General features: G+C 26.5%; 1 long non-coding RNA gene across 1 annotated transcript; it reads left to right on the top strand.

The window, feature by feature from the left end:
* Positions 1 to 257: 257 nt before the first annotated feature.
* Positions 258 to 6,538, top strand: LOC129989068 (uncharacterized). Its single transcript, XR_008785726.1, has 2 exons — positions 258 to 411; positions 6,331 to 6,538. It is a non-coding gene; the product is annotated as an uncharacterized LOC129989068 (long non-coding RNA).
* Positions 6,539 to 18,451: the final 11,913 nt, after the last annotated feature.

The following is an 18,451-nucleotide window of genomic DNA, read 5'->3' as shown; positions in this document are numbered from 1 at the left end:
AACAATTGTTATGAATTTACATTACAAATTAATAAAAAAATATCAATTTTGAGAGTAAAATAATATAAATTATGAGGAATAAAAATTACGAACCATTTTCTGTAATTATCAATAAAAATGATTGTCAACAATTAAAACTAATGTAAGTTAATAATTTAATATAATATAGATTATTATTAAAGTAACTTTTCTTATCTTGCAACCAACTTTCCGTTCCGAATACGAAATCGAACCTATGTCCGTGGATACGAGTCCAGGAAATGGACTGATATTCATGATAGATTTTTAATTGTAAATATTACTTGGCGATTATTTGGCGCTGATTAGCATGATGCAGTAATGAGAAGAAGTGTTTGTTTATTAAATGTTGATTACGTACCGGATGAAAGGAAAATAATAGAAATCTGTTAAGTAAGGTTTAGACCATTTATAACTATATATTTCTCATTTTAAAAGAACTATTTACATCTCTAATAATGGTTTGCATCGCATATTGTTAAATTATTGTAATTTTTTTAAGACTGATAATCTAAGTATTTGTTTTGCCAGGCGAGAAATGATACAGAAGCATTAAATTTATTGCGTGCTTTTCTTTTAAAAAAGGAATGGAGACAAAATTAGTGTAGAATGTTTTTTATAGCACAATTCGTCAATTTATTGTATATGCGGAATAAATTCATTCATTCTAAAATTTCAGTGAATGGTAACAGATAATGAATGTAACAGATCCGATCGTTTTATGATCTATTATTGTTTTATATATTATATTAATAATAAAAGAAGTAATAATTTGCAGTTAAATTTTAATAAATACTTCTCTTCTTAAATACTTCAATACAAGTATTTTAATAAATACTTGTATTGTTGTACTGATATGAAGCAAGAAAATGTACTCTATAGTTGTTCTGCATTTTAAAATTCATAATAAGGAAGAATGGAGAATTATGTGAAAGCTAATTGAAATAATGAATCTATTTTATTTTCTAATTTTCTTTTCTGCTTTTATCATTTAAGAAATGTTTGAGTGGATGGTGAATTTCAAAATATGTATTGATTCTGTTACAGTCATATGTACATGTCTCTATGAATATTAAATTGTTTTATTTCCATTTCAACTTTTTTTTAAATTTTAAATAGATAGACCATATTTAAGAAACAAAAGAATTTTTTTGTGTGAAATTGTGTTAAAGTGTTTTGATATGTTTGTAAATTGTAGGCAAAACTGTATTTTTGCTTATTGATAATTTAATGAAAAACAACAAAGAAATTCATTAATATAATAAGTGCACCCTAGGAAGTATCTATTTTTTTTAAGAAATGCATTTTAAATAATTATAGTCCTTTTTATAGCTTATTCAGTCTTTATTATATTTTATAGATGAGAACTTTTATTTATTTTTTATTTTCCTGTAGCTATTTTTTTCTTTGTTCTAATTTTGTAAGGTGCTTTTTAAATATTTTTTAAATATTCATTTGTCGAATGACATTAGAATGCATTGTATTATATGATATAAAATTTTATATCTTGCTTTTGTTGTTCTGATAAAATATTTTAGAAAGGGATTATTAAGTTTAAAGATGAAATGTAAGATTTTCATTTGAAAAATTAATATTATTTATTAAATATCCCAGATTAATTTATATATGGCTGATATAGGGTAGATTGTTCATAGTCACTGTGGAACTGCTGCATGCTCAACTTTTTGCATTTATAAATGTAATCACTAATTTATTTAATTTTGCATGAATTATCTAAATCTATAAACTGTCTATTAGAATTTATTTAAAACTTTCAATATTAAAAAAAAGTGAGCAAAAAAAAAAAAATGTATATTTCTTTTAGTAAAGCAAAAACTTTCAAAAAAATATTTACAAGAAGTAATGAAGTGAAGATTATGCCAAAAGCATAGTTCCAATTCCTGTTGCTCTACAAGCACTGTTAGAAGTGTATTCATTCTACTTTGCTATGTGTGAAGTGAGAAATACATTTTCTGACAACAGCACCTCTTTAGTTTCTAGACATGAGAGAAGCAAAGTTTTAGATGTTTTCTGCTGCATTTTTTTTCTTGCAATTTTGAAATTTGAATCTAGATTAAAGAATAAAGAATAATTTTTATGAAATAAAAATGTAATAAAAATATTCCTCTATTAATTTTTTCCATAAATAAATATGAAAATAACATTTCTGCATCTGTATTTATTTTAACTTTAAAGTTTTATGATTGATTTTATTGCTCAGCTGTAGTGGAGCAAATTTTTACAAGCAAGAGTCTTGAATGTAAGGAAACATTTATTTGAAAAAATATTTACATTATTTACTAACAAAAACATTTATTTGAAAATTATGTTTTCAATTAAAAATTATTTCTGTTTATTTTGCTATCATTTTGCAAATTTGAATGATTAAATTATTCTAAATTAATTACAAAAGCTAAAATTTCAATTTTACTGAAAGTCATTACTGTGCAATATGTACATTAAGTTGCAGCAACCCATGGGTTTGATGCAGTAGTGGTGAAGTGCTACAAAAATGAATTGAATATACTTTTGTGTAAGACTACTACATAGATATGCTTTATGCTTAAAATGTTCAGAAGGAAACTTTATGCTCAAACTATTAATCATTGAATGTGTGTCATTTAATATAACTATGTGGGGTAAAGGACTTGAATCTGTACTTAATTTTTATAATATGCCAATGAAATGGTTAATTTTAAATTTTGTTTACTGCAACATTGTTTATTTTTATAAAATTTGTGTTATTATATTGTATCATAATGTAATCCAAATTTGTCTGCTTTGTTTTTAAATTCTAATTTTTTGTCTCTTGAAATATCTTCTGATTTAAAACGTGATTGCTTTTTCGTATTGATCTTAATTAAATAAATTATTTTGTTTTATTTTATTTTTAATCTTATTAAACAAATTTCTTTAATAAGAATAATTATTTCTTGATTAAGATTAAATTTCAGCTCATTATCATTTAAAAAATATTTAAATGAATTTGATTCTTTTCTTTAAATTAAATACATTGGAGTCTAATTTATATCTTTCTAAAGTAGTAAGGCTTCTTGTAGTGAAACTAAAAGTCTTCTGTAAATATTAAAATAAAAAAAGAAGGTTTTGAAATTCTGCAAATGAAAGCAATATTATATATTATCATATAATCAGTGAATATTAATGAGCAACATTATTTTTTCTAATTAAAAGTTTAAAATTAATAATATTGCTATTGAATTATAGAAGAATGTTTTACCAATTAGTAAAGGAACTCGTTCATTCCAGATTTTTCTCATTTTATAATTTGTATATATATAAATAACCAATGATATTTGGTTTGAAATTCCTAAATTACTAGTTCAGAAATGAGTTGCAGTGTTCACTACTAATTATGAGCATACTAAGTTTGAATATGAATTAATTTACATACTTAACTCGTGCAAAGTTCATGATAAGAATATAAGCTAATACAAGAAATTCATTTTTTTAAAAACTTATTTTTATCATTTCTGATTATAGTTGCCACCTCTCAATCATATCGAAATCACAGAGAAATATTAGACGCTTTCATCACATTATGTGATTTAAATAATCAAATAAATTATCAATTAATTACTCTTAATATTTTTTAAAGATAATATTGTAGCAATTCTGACTTCTGAAAATGTTCAGTTCTCATCAGTTTTTTTTATACAAACTATTATGTCTTGATTTATTAATAATTTATCAATTAATAAAATGGATAGGTAAGTGAATTTTATTAGTAACAAGAGAGAATGTCTATATGTATATGTTGAAACTTTACAGGCAGACCATTTGACAAAGGGTCTCCAAATTTGGCATAAATTTATTTATAAACACAAAAGAGTTGCTAAACTATTTTAATAATGTCAGTTTAATCACCGAGAAAACTTTTTCTGAATTTTTGATATTATTTAAAGGAATTTTGCATAATTTTCAACAATAGGTTTTATTGTTGCAATGAAACTGCATTTTCATTATTTCATCAAATATATAATCACATGATTTTCTTCCTTTGACGAAAGCTATGGACAAAGGATTATGTTCATTATCTGTCTTTACATGATGAATAAGAAAGGGCAGTTGCAGATAGTGAATATTAGAAAATATATTAATTTTAAACATCATATTATGCTTGAGACATTATTCAACATTAAATCTAACCATTATTCCTACGAAATTACTAATATCTAAATATATATATCAAAGACCTACTGGCTGCACCTCAGATATGGAGACGAGAAGTTTCCTGTATCGTAGTTGTTTCTCCCATTCTAGTGTATATAGAAACGATGTGGGGTCGGCGGACCCGCACTAACGAAGGGAAGTCTTCTATGGGAAGGCCGGCAATTTTCCTTAGGAATCAGCCATAGTTTCCGCCTATGCTCTCGCTACGTTTCGAAAATTCAATTTATCCGAATACACTTGGGCATGTTAGAGTAGCTATTTTTGTTTTGTTATATATCAAATAAAAATTAATCTTTATCATATATAGGTTGTATTAAAAAAGATACGTATGTATATACTGCATTAATCTTTAGAACAAAGGTTCTATCGATATTGTTTATTTAGATTCATGGGGTTGACATGATTCAAAGGTTGATAAACCTTATTTAGTCTAGGCTAGACTCGGATTAAGTCCTCTAAGGACCTTAGCCAATGCCAGTTGCGGGACTCCCTTCACTAATATCAGAAACCAAATATTTTTAATTTATTTTAACCTCTTTATATATGCAGCTTTAAGTTGTAAATCTTGGCATACTTGAATTCATAAGACACTTAATTTGGGTTATTTTTAAGAAAGTTGGTTTCGGTATCTTACCTATGAAAAAATTGAAACTCAAAGAAAGTTTACAGAAACTAAATGCACAAATCTAAAACTTTTAATCATCTGATCGGACAACTTTTAAATTTTAAAGCAACACACCTTGTTAGAATCAGCTAATTCTAATAATTATTGTATGCATAGACTAAAATATGCATACTCTCTACTGATACTATATTAGGAATGGCATTAGAATAAGGTTCCAAAATTTTAACGTAACTTCATTTCTATTAAAAGAAAATCGATTACACGACCCTTGCAAAGAAAATTTCATTAGGAAAGCAGCAACACCACCCCTCTCCCATCCGGCCGAAGTTAAGAGGTCCTATAGCAGTTGCCTACTTTGTCGGTTTATTATTAATCCGACCTTGGTATAGCCGTGCAAATTATAATCCAAGAATGAATACCAAACATAACAAAAATCGATTGTAATTGCTGGCGTTGATCGGTAATTCCAAATGTTTCCTACATTGGCCTTCTGGCTGGCTAGCACTATAACACTTATAGCGCATTCATGTTTACATAAGGCAATACAATCATCGATGTTTAATCGTTTGCTCGTCAAATAAAATTAAGTATCCTTCATTAATATAATTTTAAAAAGATTATATCCCGTGGCATATCTTTGATTTCAATAGCATTCTCAGTATACACATATTTGTGTAGGAGTAGCCATTAGCAATACAATATGCCGGATATGTGATTTGAAGACATTGATTGTTGTTGGTCATCATACACTATCTCCGGGTCTATTCCATTTTTCCTCCCGACCTCTTAGAAACTTCTAACCAAAGTGCTTCAAATACTTATACGATACTTTTCGATAATGGGTTCTGTGTACTGTGCTCCAACAGTTGTCAATGTACTTTTGTGCCTATAATTTTCACAATAGGTATAAATGACGATATATTGAAAGTTTATATGTTGATAATCGACCGAATCTGGTTTCTTTTTCTTTTTATGGAATCACTTCACTGTTTATAGTGCAGATTTCGTTTAATACTACTCAGATATTCCGGTTTCCTCTTTATTTATTACTCTTACTATTACTCTTTCTCCTTTATTACTTTTAGTTTATGTCTTATATATTATTAATATTTAAGAAATATGTTGGAATAGAAAACATTTCTCAAAACTTCTAAAGACTTTTGTATTAATCTGAATAAGGCAAATTGAAAGCAAAAATTTTCATTGTGAAAAATTATGATATTAAATTATATATCTTGCCACTGAAACAAACTTTAAAAGATAAAACAATCAATCGGCTGTTCGGTTATATTCAACAAACTTTCAATAAATCCTGAAAAGAATTTGTTGAAAGGTTCTGTAAATTGCTTTGTGGCTGAGATGTAACATTTCAAAACTAAGGCAATGTTGTCTTGTATGTATACTATTACTAAACACTGTAGATTTGTTTTAATATTTGGATTTCATTGAAAACTTTAATAGCTCTTAATTTATAATATTTATTTTATATTCTTTAGATTTCGATTGCGGATTGTGAGAATCCTTGATGAATGGTGTAATTTTGGGATGAGCCCGGGCAGTAAGAAGGATTGCATTGTCACCTCATCTTTCCGGCGAAAAGCGACAGCTATAAGAAAGCCAGGCTTGCTACATGCTGCGCATTTTGGATGGAATCCGGTACCAAGAAATAAAAAAGAAGAATTCCTCCTGTAGATTTGTTTACCATTTTTGATTTATGCTGTATTATTTATTCTTTATTGATTAGTATTTGCAAATATTTTTGTGTGCATTGATTAAAAAAATGCATCTGTTTTTGCAAATGACGTACTAAAGCATATTCTACAAATTTAAAAATACTCTTTAGATAGGAGGAACCTCATTGTGTCGAAAAAAAATAAGAAGAATAAGAATTTTTAAATTTTTTTTAGGAACTAAAACTAAAGGAAAGCTTTGTGCTTAAGACTAACGGAATATAATTTTTTTGAACGAATTGCAGAAAACTGCCATTTTCTTATTACACAATGGAAACGCAAAACGACTGCGCATTACGCAATCAAGCATTACAACAAAATTTTGAGGCACATGTACTTACTCATACAAAGGAGAAATCGTATTTATGTAGTATTTGCGATAAAGCTTTTTCTCGGAGGTCTCATTTAAAGAGGCATTTGCGGACTCATACAAAAGAGAAACCGTATGTATGTGATGTATGTTTTAAAGCCTTTACTGAAGCGTCGTGTTTAAAGACACATTTGCTGACACATACAAATGAAAATCAGTTAGCATGTGATGTGTGTTACAGAATGTTTTATGATAAGTCAAGTTTAAAGAAACATTTATTAACGCATACAAAAGAGAAACCATTTCCGTGTCATCTGTGCGATAAGGCATTTTCTCTTAAGCAAAATTTAAAATCTCATGTGAGGACACATACAAAAGAGAGACCGTTTTCCTGTGACATTTGTAATAAAACATTTTCTCATCAGCAGAGTTTGAAAATGCATTTACGGACGCACACAAAAGAGAGACCATATGTATGTGATATTTGTAATAGAACATTTTCTAGACGACCTTATTTACAGGCACATTTACGAACTCATACGAAAGTAAAAAAGATTGCTTCTGAATTTAAATACCGAAAATTTTCTTATCCCGCAGCTTTAAAGGCATATTTATTGAAACATGAATAAATAAAACATTCACTTTTGATGCTTATTGTAGTATTTGTCAGCAGAAGCATTTCAAGAGCGTTTTGTTGACACACTCCAGAGAGAAACAGTACTTCTTTGTTATATGTAGTTTAAACAAGTTTTTCCCCCCATAAAAATCATTTGATCAAAACATTAGATAATATTTAAAATATTAAACTCTCATATAAAAAGTTTCCAAAAAATAAATTATTTGTGGCATATGGCAGTTTCCATCATTGTACCACATAATAGCTTACATAATACTTTACCATTCATTTCACTTCAAATTATACAATATGTTGCCTGATGAATTTTTGATGTATTAAAAATAGTCAAAATAAATCCATGTTCTAAATGAAACTTACATATATTTTTATTATGCCTTTTTCTGTGAAACGTTTAAATGGGTGTTAAATAGTTAATTATTTAATCCCCTGGAAAAAAAAACTGATTAATATGAAACAGATTTTTTCAAATTATTCTGTCTTATTTCTGCAAGAATTTTCTTCTGTGAAGTCTTTTGATATCTTAATTTACATTGTAATAAATTTATAAAAACTTAAAAGTTGATAAAAGATATGCGATTAAATAAATGACTGTGTATTATAAATTTCTTTTGTACTCAAGTGTGATGATCTATAGCTGTTCTGTTATAATTATTCAGTAGGTTTAATATGCTATCATCCTTTTAAATTGATATCTTAAATTAAATGTTTTTTATTCAAACAGTTCTTATACATATACTCTTGGACTATATGTGATAAAATTTAAAAGACAAAATTGAAATAGACATGATGAAGAGTATATGTCTTGCTCAAATTGAGAGAGATAAATTTTTGGCAAGAACTTGGTATCTTGCCTAATGATGGAAGATTTTGTAGAAATTATATTATGTTTTCCAATCCTTGTTCTTGCATTTAATGCTTGTTTAGTTTTTTTAAAGGTGAGGGCATATTTATTTTAATAATTCTCAATGGGATTTACAGAAATTTTAGAAGTTAAATTTGCTTTGTATTTGTTAGAAGCTGTAGATTGTTTTGCAAATATATTTCCTTGCATTATTCATGAAGAAATCCAGTATATAACTTGACTACAAGATGAACCTTTGAAAACTGAATAATATTTCGAATTCCTATTAATTGGCATAAAGTAATAAAAACATGCATAAAAGTGTGAAATATTTCATTAATATTATAACATTTTCTAAATATCAAAACATCTTTGAACTAATTATAATTTGTGCTAATATTATCAAAAGATCCAAATACTTTTAATAATTTATTTTATATGGTAAATTCATTATTCCTTTTTGCCATTACCAAAACCACTATCTTTTTCTTACCAGAATTCTACCAAAAATAGACTTTTAGTTGAGTCATAATTCAAAATAATGAATATATTTTTTATTAAGTAATTAATATGTTAATTAATTTGAATGTATAAACTTCGATTATTTTTTCATTTATGTGATATTTTTACGAAGTGTTCCATGTATATTTGTGTTGTTTGTATATTCTGTTTGATGATGAATGGGAAAGGCCTTGATTAGATATAGTTTATTTCAGAACAAGTTTGTGAAAAGGGATTTCATGTTTATATAAAATCTTTTGTTTTTAAATAAAGGGATCTTTCCAGCAGTCTGCTTCTTTCTTCGTTTCTAAAAATGTTATTGCAAGAGATATTTATTATATGATATTATATTCAAATTAAACAAATTTGTTTATATTTATTCATAAACTAACTGCTTTGAGCGAACATCTGGTTTGTCAGGATTAATGTTCGTTAAAATTTTTAATTAGTTATTTTAATAGTTTCTTCAGTAAAATATTTTGAAGCTTCAAATTTTGATAATCATATAACTCGTGCTATTATAGAAGTCTTATGCCGCTCTTTGCTATGTTTTCTTCTAATTTTCTCTCAGCTCTCATAAAATTTGAATTTTAAATTGAAGTGAAAGGAATTCAATTTCAATTAAAACAAAAACTTTTTTGCTGAATCGAAACATGTTTTTTAAATTTATGAATATAGAATCATTCATCATAGAAGTCATATGTGCACTACAAAATATTTTTTTAAATTTATATTTCAAATAATTATTCAGTTAAAAACTTTATATGAATCCTCATAAAATTCTGTTTTTAGCTTTATTTTCAAAAGGATTTAAATGACATAAATAATAATATTATATATTTCATTCAGTAAATGTGCAGTCGCGGAGAAAGAAGAAGAAAAAAGTAATCTCCGAGTTTTATTCTGGCATCGTTATTAATAAAATCATAAAAAGGTGTCATTCGAAAGGATTTGATGCATTCTTAAATAATTAACAATTTCATAAAGAACCATCAATATATATATTGAAATAAGAAAGAACTTCAAAATTTTCAATAATGCCCATTTTTATCACAAATTTCAAACCGACATCAAAAGTTATTACAGGAAACCAAGTTTCATTAGGTTAGGTCTATTCGTTCCAAAACTATGAGCTAACAAAATTTGGACTTCCGAATGTTAAAATTAAATTTTGAACTTTTATTCATATTTTAAAACCTAATATAGTTATTGACCTAAACGCTTTTGATTATGAAAATATAAGATATTCTACACATTTTTCGTACATATCTGACATTAAAAATTAATTCATGAAATTAATGCAAAATTTCTACTCATTCCTATGAGTAGTTTCCTCATTACATTAATTTTTCTATATTGCCACTAAAACGATGCATTTAGGAGCCATTCACAAATTTCAAAATATTGATAGCTTTTTATTTGGCTTGTAATACCTTGTTTTAGACTGAAATAGGGTCTTGAAGAACAGAAGAGACATATTCGAATGAATGCTAGGAAAATCAAATACTGAGTACATCGTAGCGATAAAATATTTTTGCATTTAAACAATATCCCTTATATGTACAGATGATCAAGATGCTGAACGAAAATCAATTATAAATGCCACATTTAGGAGAAACAGATTTTCTTGCTTCTTTTAAACATTACTGTCGATTTATTTTTAAAATTAAGAATTTTTGTAGAAAGTTTAGATTATGAGTAATAAACATTTATTGTGGTCAGACATTTTTCTAATATTAAAGAAATCTTAATGTTCTATTTTCTTATGACTCCTTAGATATATCTTGGATATATTTAAGGAGTATTTATTGTCCATATATAATAAATATTTGTCCGCAGATATATCTTGGATATTCCAATTTAAATTTCGTATCTTTATTTTCAAAACATAAAACCAATTTTAAGAAAGACCGATGATTTTACTTTTACTAAAATAATTCATCTGTTATTTAAATTTTTTAAAAGTAATCGAATTTGATGGAAAATTCAAATAATTAATATGAATTTAAAATGTGTTATCAGAATTATTTTTACTGTAACTAAAAAGGATAATTAGGTTATTCTTTTGAAAATCTTCTGTATTCATGTAATATAATTTGCGTTTTCACCAAATTTATATTCATATGAGTTTCAAAAGCTTTCCATGTGCCATTTAATTACTTTTAATAAGGAGAATCACAAATAAGATAACTGATTTATGCAGCTTAAAAATTTATTTTTAGCTTACTGTCTTTAGCGTCAGTTGGTGTTGGCTTGCCGGAATTAATAATTTAAAAAATTTCAATTAAATGCTTTGTGTAACTTGATCTTAATGGCTTTTTCAACAAAAATTTTTTAACTTCTAATTTTGATTGACATATAATCCATACTATATTAGAAACCTTACTCCGTTGTCCATTAAATTATGCCTATTTTTGTTTTCTGTGTATATATATATATGTGTGTGTGTGTGTGTGTGTGTGTGTGTGTAATGATATTTTAATTCTAATTTCAATTTATTTAATTTTCAAGATTTTATCTTAATTTAGCCCATAGTAACTTCATTCTAAAATATTCTCTTATTTCGAGATCCAATTCCACTTTCGGTTGAAATTAATTCCTCTGTAAAACTAACTATAACTCAGTACTACGTCTCAAATGAAAGTGATCCCTTTGGTGCCCTTGAAAAGGTGTCAAAGGTCACCACGTGTATTGAATTGGCACGTGGCCGGACATCCTATGTTATATAAGACTAGTGATCATTTGTTCGTCCCTTTTTGCCTCTCTTTCTTACTTCTGCTTTTGTGGCGCACTGTGTCTGCTTGTAAATAAATTGCTTTCCCGAGATGGATATTAAAGAGAATTAAAAATACAACGTCTCGTCTATGTCTTCAAACCTGCACTCTGCTTCAACCAAAATAATGTTACACACACACACACACACACACACACACACACACACACACACACACACACACACACACACACACACACACACACACACACACACATATTCAGTTATATTACAAAAAAGAACAACAGTGTTTAAAAATTTCAAAAAAAAAAATTATTATAAGCTTGTTTTACACTGAAACTTACTGAATGTGAAAAAATAAGCCAAATCTTCGTACCATAATCACAACTGTGGAACAAAATGAAATTTATAAAATTCATATTTGTGCTTTATAAATTCATATATATAAATATAATTTTATATATATGAATTCATTTTTGTGTAAAAAAATTCATTTGTATAAAATTCATTTTTGTGCTGTAATATTTTCGAAAGTTATTGCGGAAAAACAGAAATTTCATTCAATTTTAAGTTAATTAAAATTCTAATAAAAAAATTTAAAACAAAATCGCTTTGAGGTACATATTTCTATTCTCCAAAATATTTATGTTCCTAATTTGGCAGCTTTAAGTCAAACAATTTGATCTACAGAGCGCCAATACAAACACACACATTCAACTATATTAATAGCAGAGATAATAATCCTATATTGCTTATAATTAATCTGCCATAGATTTATTACTTTATTTGTTCATAATTTTATAAATTTTATTTTTACAGCTTATTTAAGTATTTTTTAAAAACACTTTATTATTATTTAATAAATAAAGAATTTTTTATAACTAATTAGTTCCGTGTATGTGAAAAGAAATTCGTCCGGTGTATTTTTGAATTGTTTTTTGTTTTTTGCATTATAATTATTTTGAAAAGAAAAATGTTCCGTCAGTGCTTATTATTTATAGAAAATAATATCTAAAGAACCTCTTTATTTTTTTAATTTCCATTTTAGAGATTTTTTTTTTTTAAATTCAGATAATTTATTTGCTAAATTTCGACGGTCCTTTTAAAAAAACGAAATAGCAATGAGCACTTTCGATTTTCATAATAAATCATCGAAACTTTTGAATCGAAATGGTTGCCATTTTGCATAGTGTTGTTTTAATTATTCTTTTTTCGATTAGCATCGGAATTGTTCAATGTTCATTTTTCTTCAGTATTTCTTTATGATAAAGATGTAATAGTTATTAGAATTAAAGAATATGATTTTAAACTTCAAAGAGTGCGCATTTTAATGTAGCTCAAGAATTGTATTATCTTCCACAAATAATAGAAACCCCACTCTTGTAGAAAAGTATCTTCAGATTTTTGTTTTTCATATCACATACAAAATTTAATAAATAAGCTGGTAATATAACTCCTCACAAATAAGGATTTTCTTTTTTATACAAATGTTTGTTTTATGTTCTTTGGATTTATCATTAAGTGATTTAGTTAATTTTTGGTTTTATTTTATTATTAAGTGAACACCTACGTCATCTAGAACCGCTGAAAGATGAGGTTCTTGTCCATTAGACGAAACTTTCATTAGTTAATTGAATTTCCATCCTCAAAACAAATATTAAAATACAATATATATTTAATTATAGTTTAAAATATATAATTTATTATGCTAAATGAATGGATTATTAATACTAAAAATAAATTAATTATCCAATATTAGTGAAATGTTTACCTCTTTTTGTGTAATTTAAATCTTTTCGTGTAATTTAAATAATATTAGAGGGTTACAATCCCTGCTCATTCCGCTCAATTAACCCCAAGAATCACGTTGCGATCCCAGATTCTTTGCCGTATTGTTAAGCATTTCTGCTTATAATAAAAATTAAAAATTCATTTGTTAATAAAAATAAAGTTAAATAATTTGTTGTATGAATTGCTAATATTACTTTATCAATTACTAAAAACTAAATCTTCAGTTTCTAAAAAGTTAATTTTTTTGGTAGAAAAGAGCCGTATATATAAATGTTAGAAAGGAAAAATATATTTCTCTGAGTATAATGAGTTTACTTCTTTTTTCCACTCTTTTGATAAGATGTATTTCATCAAATCCATTATCATAATGATAAGAATATATATATATATATATATATATATATATATATATATATATATATATATATATATATATATATATATATATATATATATATATATATATATATATATATATATATATATATATATATATAAACAAACTAGACTGAAAAGATATTATGGCATTCATACAATTGTAAAAATTGTAATTCTTATGATATATGCTTTTAAAATTTTTTATCAAATCATTTAATTGAGCAGTCTTGTAACTGTACTATTAGACAGCCTATGCGGGCACTAATATTTAGAAAAGTATCTTTGGAACTTTGAATTAAAATTTTGCTTTTAAGTTCTTTGTATTTGAAGTTGTAGTGATTCCTTTACAAATATTCATAGGTGGAATTAGAATCTCTTTCTACGTTCTTTGTTTTTGCGCTTCATGTATCGTCAGATCATGCATTATGCAAAAGATCTTGACCTAACTTTTATTGAAAGGCTTCAATGTGTCGGTTGAATATTTTCATTATCTTTAAAAGAAAGTAAGGTTTTATATTCTCTTTTGATAATTCTTATCTTATCTTTTTTTTTTTTTTTTACCAATGAATGATGATATTTCTTCCTTTTCCACGAAAATTGCCTATCACTGCAGGATGACAGTTTGCATATATATCGTTTTTTTTTAAATGACTGCTGTAGAATGATATTCAAAGAATTACACTGATAAAATAACACTTCAGGTTGATGGTCAACTTTATTTATTGAGAAAAGTGATTAATATTATTGTAAATAATTGAAATCATTGTTAAGATCTGTTTGTTTTGAAGAAAATTCTTGTTTTTTTTTTAGTTAAAATTTTCTGAATTGCAGTGTATCTCCCCTTATAGAACAATTGAATGAGTGAATTATGTAACTCACCATTCTGTAAAAAGCTTTCCACCTGTTGATAAGTTGAGATGCCTCAATTTTGTATCATATCAGAATAATACACCTGTTATCATCTAAAAGTTGAAAAAAAATTCCGCCGATGATGATTTTTTTTTATTGATGTTGTGATATGATTGATTTGATATGAGCTAATTTTATTCATATATTTGATTATATATCTGAATAAAATTGGCTAAGATATTGAATATTTATAGATAAAATTATTGTTAATACTAATGAATTTCAAATTATTATTTTATTCATGTGGAAACAAAAAAAGGAAGAAAGAAATATTGTAAAGCCAGGTCAACAATTTAAATTTAACAAATTTGAAGACAATATATAAATGAGATTGAATATTAATGAAGATTCTCAGAATATCATCGTTATCGTGTTAAAATCGTACAATAAAATGTAATATTTTTCAACATAAGCTTAATCTTATTTTCTGTTTCGTGTGAAATTTGATTTGTTTCCATTTCAACTTGCTTTGTTTTCATTTCCTTTCAATTTCTTTCCATTGCAACGAATAAACTTTATTTTCAGGCAAGTAAAATTCACTTTCCTTATACCAAGAGCTTTCTTTATGAATCTTTGCAAGCAAATTTTTATAATTCAAAAATTTGCTAGTTTTTCCTTTGAGGGAAAATGCTCATTGCTTATGAATGAAATAAAACACACAGATGATATGTGTAGGACAGATTAAATCAGCAGAATGCGCGGATAACAGCATTACAAATTATAGCGTGATAAATTCTAGCAGAACTCATTACTAACAATAAACTTCCAAGTATAAAAGAATTATGGATAAGCGGAACTTTAAACTGTCTATCATTCTTAACCTTTTTGAGCTGGATGTATAATTCACGAATTTTTTCTCTTCACACTCTCGCTGACTGAAATCCCACCAAAATTACTTTGTGAGTTCGCAAAATGGTTCCTGGTTCAAAAATTTATCTCTAAACCGTTGGGAATAGGCATATAGTTCCAGTTGGAAAAATGCTTTCAATGATGCAAAGAATTCTATTTTATATTGTTTCAATCAACAAATGCATTGCGGAAAAACATCTGAATTTAGATACAGTCCTCCGGCTGTATTATTCATGCTTAATAAAATATTCTTGGCACATTCATATTTTAAAAAACAACAAAAAGTTCAACTTTTCTTCTGAATCTTTGAACTTTTTATTTTTGGCAGTCAATTCATGGCAGTCTGATGGAAATGGAATGGTCCTTCTTGAAGCAACCGTTAAAATGGCCGAACATATCCTGTGGATATCGCTATTTTGAACATTTTTTTGAACATTCTATTTATAGATAATTAATTATGAAATCAGTCGTGTTAAACTTACTTACCAGCGATAATTCACATGAAACTGAAAATTGTGAGCATACTTATCTCTTAACATAAAATGTAAAAATTCCTTGAAATTTTCGGTAGTAAATATATTTACTAGCCATTTAATTCTATGAAAATTAAAAGAGTTAGCTGGCATTTTTTAGCAGGAAAGAATGGAATTTCTAAGAATTGAAAATAAATCTTTAATTAAACTAAATTTTGAATTTGATTTGATAGTATGGTCAAACGAAGGGTTATATTAAAGAAAATGCTTGGTGAAATAATCTCTCACATTTAATGAATATAAGAAATAAATTTGTTAAGAAATAAATTTGAAAATTCAAAACTACAGCTTTTCAGTATCCAATAAATTTAAAATGAAATTGATTATCTATAAGAATATAAACAGAAAGATCTCAAAAAAAAAGTCTACTGCATCAACTGTAATTAATCTGTTCCAGAAATTTAAATTAAATATATTTTATTCAATATAGTGAAAAAAATGTGCCGATTGGCCTGCCAAAGAAGAGACAAAATTAGTTAATTTCATCCCTACGAGCATTCCGAAATCTTATTTAAAGAATTTCTTGAAAGATAAGTTTATATCTGAATGAAAAACCTTATATCAAACATCAAATAATGTGCAGTTTACTAAAGAATTTATAAATTCCATACAGGAATGCTTAAAAGTTAAATATTTTGAGTCCAATTTTAAGCTTACCTAATTTCTGACTGGGCATGAAAACTTTAAAGTATATTTAAAACGCTTCAATTTGTCGCCGACTGACAGGTATTCGTGCAGGTGTAGACTGACAGGTGGTGGTGCAGTCCAGGATGCCAAGCATTTGATATTTGAATGCCCGAAATTTATTTCCGAAAGACGTAAACTTAGAAATTGCCTTCTGAAGAGCAATATATAACCTCCTCTTTTATCTGCCTTTGTACTGCGCAAATCATCCTTCATTTCCTTTTGCGCATATATTAATAGTATTTTTCCTCGAATTATTTAGGCTTTAATTCTGTATGTTTGCCTACATATATTTACATATATACTTGTATGCTTTTTTTACTTGTATTTTGAATACTTCATTTTTATTTGACCATGCTTCTCCAATCGTATTATATCATTTACTATATGTTTCCGTTAGTATGCGAGAAATTTTGTTTTATATTTTGTTTGTATCTGTGTATTTTCATATTTCACCACTATTTTTCTTTTATTTTTGTATTTGTACCCGCTTCCTTTATATTTCAAATTTCTTCCACTATCAATTGTGTAATGACTTACGCCTGTAAGCCTTGGGGTATACTTGTTGACATACAAGGATACATCGAAAATAAAATTAAAAAATAATAATAATAAATAAAATATAGTGAAAAAATAAATTTAAAAATATTTTAGACATAAAGTTACCATGTATATAACAGTTTTAATAATCTTATTATTATTGCATGTAAACTTTCTTAAAAATGCAATAATGAAACAAATTCTTGTAAATTATTTAGCATTGTTGCATAATGTGCAATAATGAATGAAACAAATCTAGTACATTATGCAACAATGCTAAATAATGTACAAGAATTTGTTTCATTATTGCATATTTTATTTCTGCAGAAGGATGTTATTTCGAGAAAATTTTATGGTTACTTCTATTTCAAGTTTTTAAAATTCCTATGTTTGAAAAGCCAGTTGAAATATTGATACACTCTTAATTAGCATAAAAGATGCTGTATCTAGTGTGATGGCCGAAATACTGGGCGAGAATTCGAGTATTGCCTTGACATTCTTCGAGCTACCAAGGGTGCTCATATCGAAATTTAAAAACTTAAGTGGGTTTATTAAAAAATATTATGAACATCCTTAAAATATATCGAAATAAACATATATCAAATTTTGATAGTTTTTTAACAACATTTTTTTTTTTTTTAATCAGGGAAAAACTTGATAACCAGCCTGTATAAACGAATGTTCGTTTATGTTTGAATCTTATACACTTTCACTCCTCTAGATGAATTCAAACAAAATTTAGCACACACGTTCCTAGATGAATTAACTGAGTTATTAAAAAGTTTCTAAGCTCCTTTAATGGAAAGGTGAAATGGGATTGAAAGGATTTTAGATTTTTTTCGTATAACTTCTGAACAAACCCCTGCGTAAATAATATTTTTATACCATCTTAAAACAGTTTGAAAGTGACATCCATTTCTACTCTGATTTTTAGCCAGATTTTTAAAATTACTTTAAATATAGCTTTTATTAATATTTTATATCTATGAACCATTTTAAACGATTATAAACTTTCAAATACATACATTTTGTTTTTTCTTAAATGGATGTGGAACAAATAGAACAAATGAAGCTGCAGACATCGTGGTTAATATTTATCTAAAAATGAAATCTGAAAACTGACAACAATATCAAAGATAAAAAATAGTACACAAGGTAGTAATTACTTTTAAATTTCAAT

This window comes from Argiope bruennichi, chromosome 10, assembly GCF_947563725.1.
Source record: "Argiope bruennichi chromosome 10, qqArgBrue1.1, whole genome shotgun sequence".
In the NCBI taxonomy this organism is placed as follows: Eukaryota; Metazoa; Arthropoda; class Arachnida; order Araneae; family Araneidae; genus Argiope; species Argiope bruennichi.
Note: the sequence above shows the minus strand (reverse complement) of the source record. Positions and strands in the feature narration are given on the sequence as shown.